This window comes from Heterodontus francisci, unplaced genomic scaffold (genome assembly GCF_036365525.1).
Source record: "Heterodontus francisci isolate sHetFra1 unplaced genomic scaffold, sHetFra1.hap1 HAP1_SCAFFOLD_56, whole genome shotgun sequence".
Taxonomy (NCBI): Eukaryota; Metazoa; Chordata; class Chondrichthyes; order Heterodontiformes; family Heterodontidae; genus Heterodontus; species Heterodontus francisci.
In genome coordinates this window covers 9,384,886-9,391,655 of record NW_027141174.1, presented here as the reverse complement: position 1 = coordinate 9,391,655, position 6,770 = coordinate 9,384,886, and positions in this window count along the sequence as shown.

The window sequence follows — 6,770 nt, the reverse complement described above, 5'->3', positions numbered from 1 at the left end:
GGTGTGTATGGGGGTTTCACAGTGCATCAGGATCCTGCCAGGTGTGTTTGGGGTATTCACAGTGCATCAGGATCCTGCCAGATGTGTATGGGGTTTTCACAGTGCATCAGGATCCTGCCAGGTGTGTATGGGGTTTCACAGTGGATCAGGATCCTGCCAGGTGTTTATGGGGTTTTCACAGTGTATCAGGATCCTGCCAGGTTTGTTTGGGGTTTTCACAGTGGATCAGGATCCTGCCAGGTGTGTTTGGGGTTTTCACAGTGGATCAGTATCCTGCCAGGTGTGTATGGGGTATCACAGTTGATCTGGATCCTGCCAGGTGTTTATGGGGTTTCACAGTGGATCAGGATCCTGCCAGGTGTGAATGGGGTTTTCACAATGTATCAGGATCCTGCCAGATGTGAATGGGGGTTCGCAGTGTATCAGCATGCTGCCAGATGTGAATGGGGTTTCACAGTGGATTAAAATCCTGCCAGGTGTGAATGGGGTTTTCACAGTGGATCAGGATCCTGCCAGGTGTGTATGGGGGTTTCACTGTGTTTCAGGATCCTGCCAGGTGTGTATAGGCTTTCACAGAGTATCGGGATCCTGCCAGTTGTGTTTGGGGTTTTCACAGTGTATCAGCATCCTGCCAGGTGAGTCTGGGGGTTTCACAGTGTATCAGGATCCTGCCAGGTGTGTATGTGGTTTTCACAGTGCATCAGGATCCTGCCAGGTGCGTTTGGGGTTTCACAGTGTATCAGGATCCTGCCAGGTGTGTATGGGGTTTCACAGTGTATCAGGATGCCGCCAGATGTGAATGGGGTTTCACTGTGTATCAGGATCCTGCCACGTATGTATGGGGTTTTCACAGTGTATCAGGATCCTGTCTGATGTGTATGGGGTTTCACAGTGGATCAGGATCCTGCCAGGTGAGTATGGGGGTTTCACAGTGAATCAGGATCCTTCAAGCTATGTATGGGGGTTTCACAGTGTATCAGGATCCTGCCAGGTTTATGGGGTTTCACAGTGTATCATCAGGATCCTGCCAGGTGTGTATGGGGTTTCACAGTGGATCAGGGACCTGCCATGAGTGTGGGGTTTCACAGTGTATCAGGATCCCGCCAGATGTGAATGGGGTTTCACTGTGTGTCAGGATCCTGCCAGGTATGGATGGGGTTTTCACAGTGTATCAGGATCCTGTCAGGTGTCTAGGGGTTTTCACAGTTTATCAGGATCCTGCCTGGTGTGCATGTGAGTTTCACAGTTTATCAGGATCCTGCCAGGTGTGTATGGGGGTATCATAGTTTATCAGAATCCTGCCAGGTGTGTATGGGGGTTTGACAGTGGATCAGGATCCTGCCACGTGTGTATGGGTTTTCACATTATATCATGATCTTGCGAGGTGTGTATGGGTTTTCACAGTGTATCATGATTTTGCCAGGTGTGTATGGGGTTTTCACGATGTATCAGGATCCTTCCAGGTGTGTATGGGGCTTTCACAGTGCATCACGATCCTGCCCGGTGTGTTTGGGGTTTTCACAGTGCATCAGGATCCTGCCAGGTGTGTATGGGGTTTTCACAGTGTATCAGGATCCTGCCAGGTGTGTATGGGGTTTCACAGTGGATCAGGATCCTGCCAGGTGTTTATGGGGTTTTCACAGTGTATCAGGATCCTGCCAGGTGTGTTTGGGGTTTTCACAGTGGATCAGGATCCTGCCAGGTGTGTTTGGGGTTTTCACAGTGGATCAGTATCCTGCCAGCTGTGTAAGGGGTTTCACAGTTGATCAGGATCCTGCCAGGTGTTTATGGGGTTTCACAGTGCATCAGAATCCAGCCAGGTGTGTATGGGGGTTTCACAGTGTATCAGGATCCTGCCAGATGTGAATGGGGTTTCACAGTGGATCAGGATCCAGCCAAGTGTGAAGGGGGTTTTCACAATGTATCAGGATCCTGCCAGATGTGAATGGGGTTTCACAGTGGATCAGGATCCTGCCAGATGTGAATGGGGTTTCACTGTGGATTAAGATCCTACCAGTTGTGAGTGGGGTTTCACAGTGTATCAGGAAACTGCCAGATGTGAATGGGGTTTCACAGTGGATCAGGATCCTGCCAGGTGTGAATGGGATTTTCACAGTGGATCAGGATCCTGCCAGTTGTGTATGGGGGTTTCGCTGTGTTTCAGGATCCTGCCAGGTGTGTATGGGTTTTCACGGAGTATCAGGATCCTGCCCGTTGTGTTTGGGGTTTTCACAGTGTATCAGGATCCTGCCAGGTGTGTCTGGGCTTTTCACAGTTTATCGGAATCCTGCCAGGTGTGTATGGGGTTTTCACAGTTTATCAGGATCCTGCCAGGTGTGTATGGGGTTTTCACAGTGTATCAGGATCCTGCCAGGTGTGCATGGGGGTTTCACACTGTATCAGGATCCTGCCAGGTGAATATGGGGTTTCACAGTGTATCATCAAGATCCTGCCAGGTGTGTATGGGGTTTCACAGTGTATCAGGATCCTGCCAGGTGTGTATGGGGTTTCAAAGTGTATCATCAGGATCCTGCCAGGTGTGTATGGGGTTTCACAGTGTATCAGGATCCTTCCAGGTGTGTATGGGGGTTTCTCAGTGGATCAGGAACCTGCCATGTGTGTATGGGGTTTCACAGTGTATCAGGATCCCACCAGATGTGAATGGGGTTTCACTGTGTATCAGGATCCTGCCAGGTATGTATGGAGTTTTCACATTGTATCAGGATGCTGTCAGGTGTCTATGGGGGTTTCACAGTTTATCAGGATCCTGCCAGGTGTGTATTGGCTCTTCATAGTTTATCAGGATCCTGCCAGGTGTGTATGAGGGTTTCACAATGGATCAGGACCCTGCCAGGTGTGTTTGGGGTTTTCACAGTTTATCAGTATCCTGCCAGGTGTGAATGGGGGTTCACAGTCTATCAGGATCCTGCTAGATGTGTATGGAGTTTGACAGTGGATCAGGATCCTGCCAGGTGTGTATGGGGGTTTCACAGTGAATCAGGATCCTTCAAGGTGTGTATGGGGGTTTCACAGTGTATCAGGATCCTGCCAGGTGTGTATGGGGTTTCACAGTGCATCATCAGGATCCTGCCAGGTGTGTATGGGGTTTCACAGTGTATCAGGATCCTTCCAGGTGTGTATGGGAGTTTCACAGTGGATCAGGCACCTGCCATGTGTGTGGGGTTTCACAGTGTATCAGGATCCCGCCAGATGTGAATGGGGTTTCACTGTGTATCAGGATCCTGCCAGGTATGTCTGGGGTTTTCACAATGTATCAGGATCCTGTCAGGTGTCTAGGGGTTTTCACAGTTTATCAGGATCCTGCCTGGTGTGTATGTGAGTTTCACAGTTTATCAGGATCCTGCCAGGTGTGTTTGGGGGTTTCATAGTTTATCAGAATCCTGCCAGGTGTGTATGGGGGTTTGACAGTGGATCAGGATCCTGCCAGGTGTGTATGGGGTTTTCACATTGTATCAGGATCCTGCCGGATGTGTCAGGTGTTTCACAGTTTATCAGGATCCTGCCAGGTGTGTATGGGGGTTTCAAAGTTAATCAGGATCCTGCCAGGTGTGTATGGGGTTTTCACAGTGTATCAGGATCCTGCCAGCTGTGTATTGGATTTTCACAGTTTATCAGGATCCTGCCAGGTGTGTATGGGGGTTTCATAGTTTATCAGGATCCTGCCAGTTGTGTATGGGGGTTGCACAGTGTATCAGGATCCTGCCACGTGTGTATGGGTTTTCACAGTATATCATGATCTTGCGAGGTGTGTATGGGTTTTCACAGTGTATCATGATTTTGCCAGGTGTGTATGGGGTTTTCACGATGTATCAGGATCCTGCCAGGTGTGTATGGGAGTTTCACAGTGCATCAGGATCCTGCCAGGTGTTTATGGGGTTTTCACAGTGTATCAGGATCCTGCCAGGTGTGTTTGGGGTTTTCACTGTGGATCAGGATCCTGCCAGGTGTGTTTGGGGTTTTCACAGTGGATCAGTATCCTGCCAGGTGTGTATGGGGTTTCACAGTTGATCAGGATCGTGCCAGGTGTTTATGGGGTTTCACAGTGTATCAGAATCCAGCCAGGTGTGTATGGGGTTTCACAGTGTATCAGGATCCTGCCAGATGTGAATGGGGTTTCACAGTGGATCAGGATCCTGCCAGGTGTGAAGGGGGTTTTCACAATGTATCAGGATCCTGCCAGATGTGAATGGGGTTTCACAGTGGATCAGGATCCTGCCAGATGTGAATGGGGTTTCACAGTGGATTAAGATACTATCAGGTGTGAGTGGGGTTTCACAGTGTATCAGGAAACAGCCAGATGTGAATGGGGTTTCACAGTGGATCATCAGGATCCTGCCAGGTGTATATGGGGTTTCACAGTGTATCAGGATCCTTCCAGGTGTGTATGGGAGTTTCACAGTGGATCAGGAACCTGCCATGTGTGTGGGGTTTCACAGTGTATCAGGATCCCGCCAGATGTGAATGGGGTTTCACTGTGTATCAGGATCCTGCCAGGTATGTATGGGGTTTTCACAGTTTATCAGGATCCTGCCTGGTGTGTATGTGAGTTTCACAGTTTATCAGGATCCTGCCAGGTGTGTTTGGGGGTTTCATAGTTTATCAGGATCCTGCCAGGTGTGTATGTGGGTTTGACAGTGGATCAGGATCCTGCCAGGGGTGTATGGGGTTTTCACAGTGTATCAGGATCCTGCCGGATGTGTAAGGTGTTTCACAGTTTATCAGGATCCTGCCAGGTGTGTATGGGGGTTTCACAGTTTATCAGGATCCTGCCAGGTGTGTATTGGATTTTCACAGTTTATCAGGATCCTGCCAGGTGTTTTTGGGGGTTTCATAGTTTATCAGGATCCTGCCAGTTGTGTATGGGGGTTTCACAGTGTATCATGATCTTGCGAGGTGTGTTTGGGATTTCACAGTGTATCATGATTTTGCCAGGTGTGTATGGGGTTTTCACGATGTATCAGGATCCTGCCAGGTGTGTATGGGGGTTTCACAGTGCATCATGATCCTGCCAGGTGTGTTTGGGGTTTTCACAGTGCATCAGGATCCTGCCAGGTGTGTATGGGGTTTTAACAGTGTATCAGGATCCTGCCAGGTGTGTATGGGGTTTCACAGTGGATCAGGATCCTGCCAGGTGTTTATGGGGATTTCACAGTGTATCAGGATCCTGCCAGGTGTGTTTGGGGTTTTCACAGTTTATCAGGATCCTGCCAGGTGTGTATGGGGGTTTCATAGTTTCTCAGGATCCTGCCAGGTGTGTATGGGGGTTTGACAGTGGATCAGGATCCTACCAGGTGTGTATGGGGTTTTCACAGTTTATCAGGATCCTGCCAGATGTGTAAGTTGTTTCACAGTTTATCAGGATCCTGCCAGGTGTGTATGGGGGTTTCACAGTTTATCAGGATCCTGCCAGATGTGTATGGGGTTTTCACAGTGTATCAGGATCCTGCCAGGTGTGTATTGGATTTTCACAGTTTATCAGGTTCCTGCCAGGTGTGTATGGGGGTTTCACAGTGTCTCAGGATCCGCCCACGTGTGTATGGGTTTTCACAGTGTATCATGATCTTGCGAGGTGTGCATGGGTTTTCACATTGTATCATGATTTTGCCAGGTGTGTATGGGGTTTTCACGATGTTACAGGATCCTGCCAGGTGTGTATGGGGGTTTCACAGTGCATCAGGATCCTGCCAGGTGTGTTTGGGGTATTCACAGTGCATCAGAAACCTGCCAGGTGTGTATGGGGATTTCACAGTGTATCAGGATCCTGCCAGGTGTGTATGGGGTTTCACAGTGGATCAGGATCCTGCCAGGTGTTTATGGGGTTTTCACAGTGTATCAGGATCCTGCCAGGTTTGTTTGGGGTTTTCACAGTGGATCAGGATCCTGCCAGGTGTGTTTGGGGTTTTCACAGTGAATCAGTATCCTGCCAGGTGTGTATGGGGTTTCACAGTTGATCTGGATCCTGCCAGGTGTTTATGGGGATTCACAGTGGATCAGGATCCTGCCAGGTGTGAATGTGGTTTTCACAATGTATCAGGATCCTGCCAGATGTGAATGGGGTTTCACAGTGGATCAGGATACTGCCAGATGTGAATGGGGTTTCACAGTGGATTAAAATCCTGCCAGGTTTGAGTGGGGTTTCGCAGTGTATCAGGAACCTGCCAGATGTGAATGGGGTTTCACAGTGGATCAGGATCCTGCCAGGTGTGTATGGGGGTTTCACTGTGTTTCAGGATCCTGCCAGGTGTGTATGGGTTTTCACAAAGTATCAGGATCCTGCCAGTTGTGTTTGGGGTTTTCACAGTGTATCAGCATCCTGCCAGGTGTGTCTGGGCTTTTCACAGTGTATCAGAATCCTGCCAGGTGTGTATGGGGTTTTCACAGTTTATCAGGATCCTGCTAGGAGTGTATGGGGTTTTCAATGTGTATCAGGATCCTGCCACGTGTGTATGGGTTTTCACAGTGTATCATGATCTTGCGAGGTGCGTATGGGTTTTCACAGTGTATCATGATTTTGCCAGGTGTGTATGGCCTTTTCACGATGTATCAGGATCCTGCCAGATGTGTATGGGGGTTTCACAGTGCATCAGGATCCTGCCAGGTGTGTTTGGGGTTTTCACATTGCATCAGGATCCTGCCAGGTGTGTATGGGGTTTTCACAGTGTATCAGGATCCTGCCAGGTGTGTATGGGGTTTCACAGTGGATCAGGATCCTGCCAGGTGTTTATGGGGTTTTCACAGTGTATCAGGAT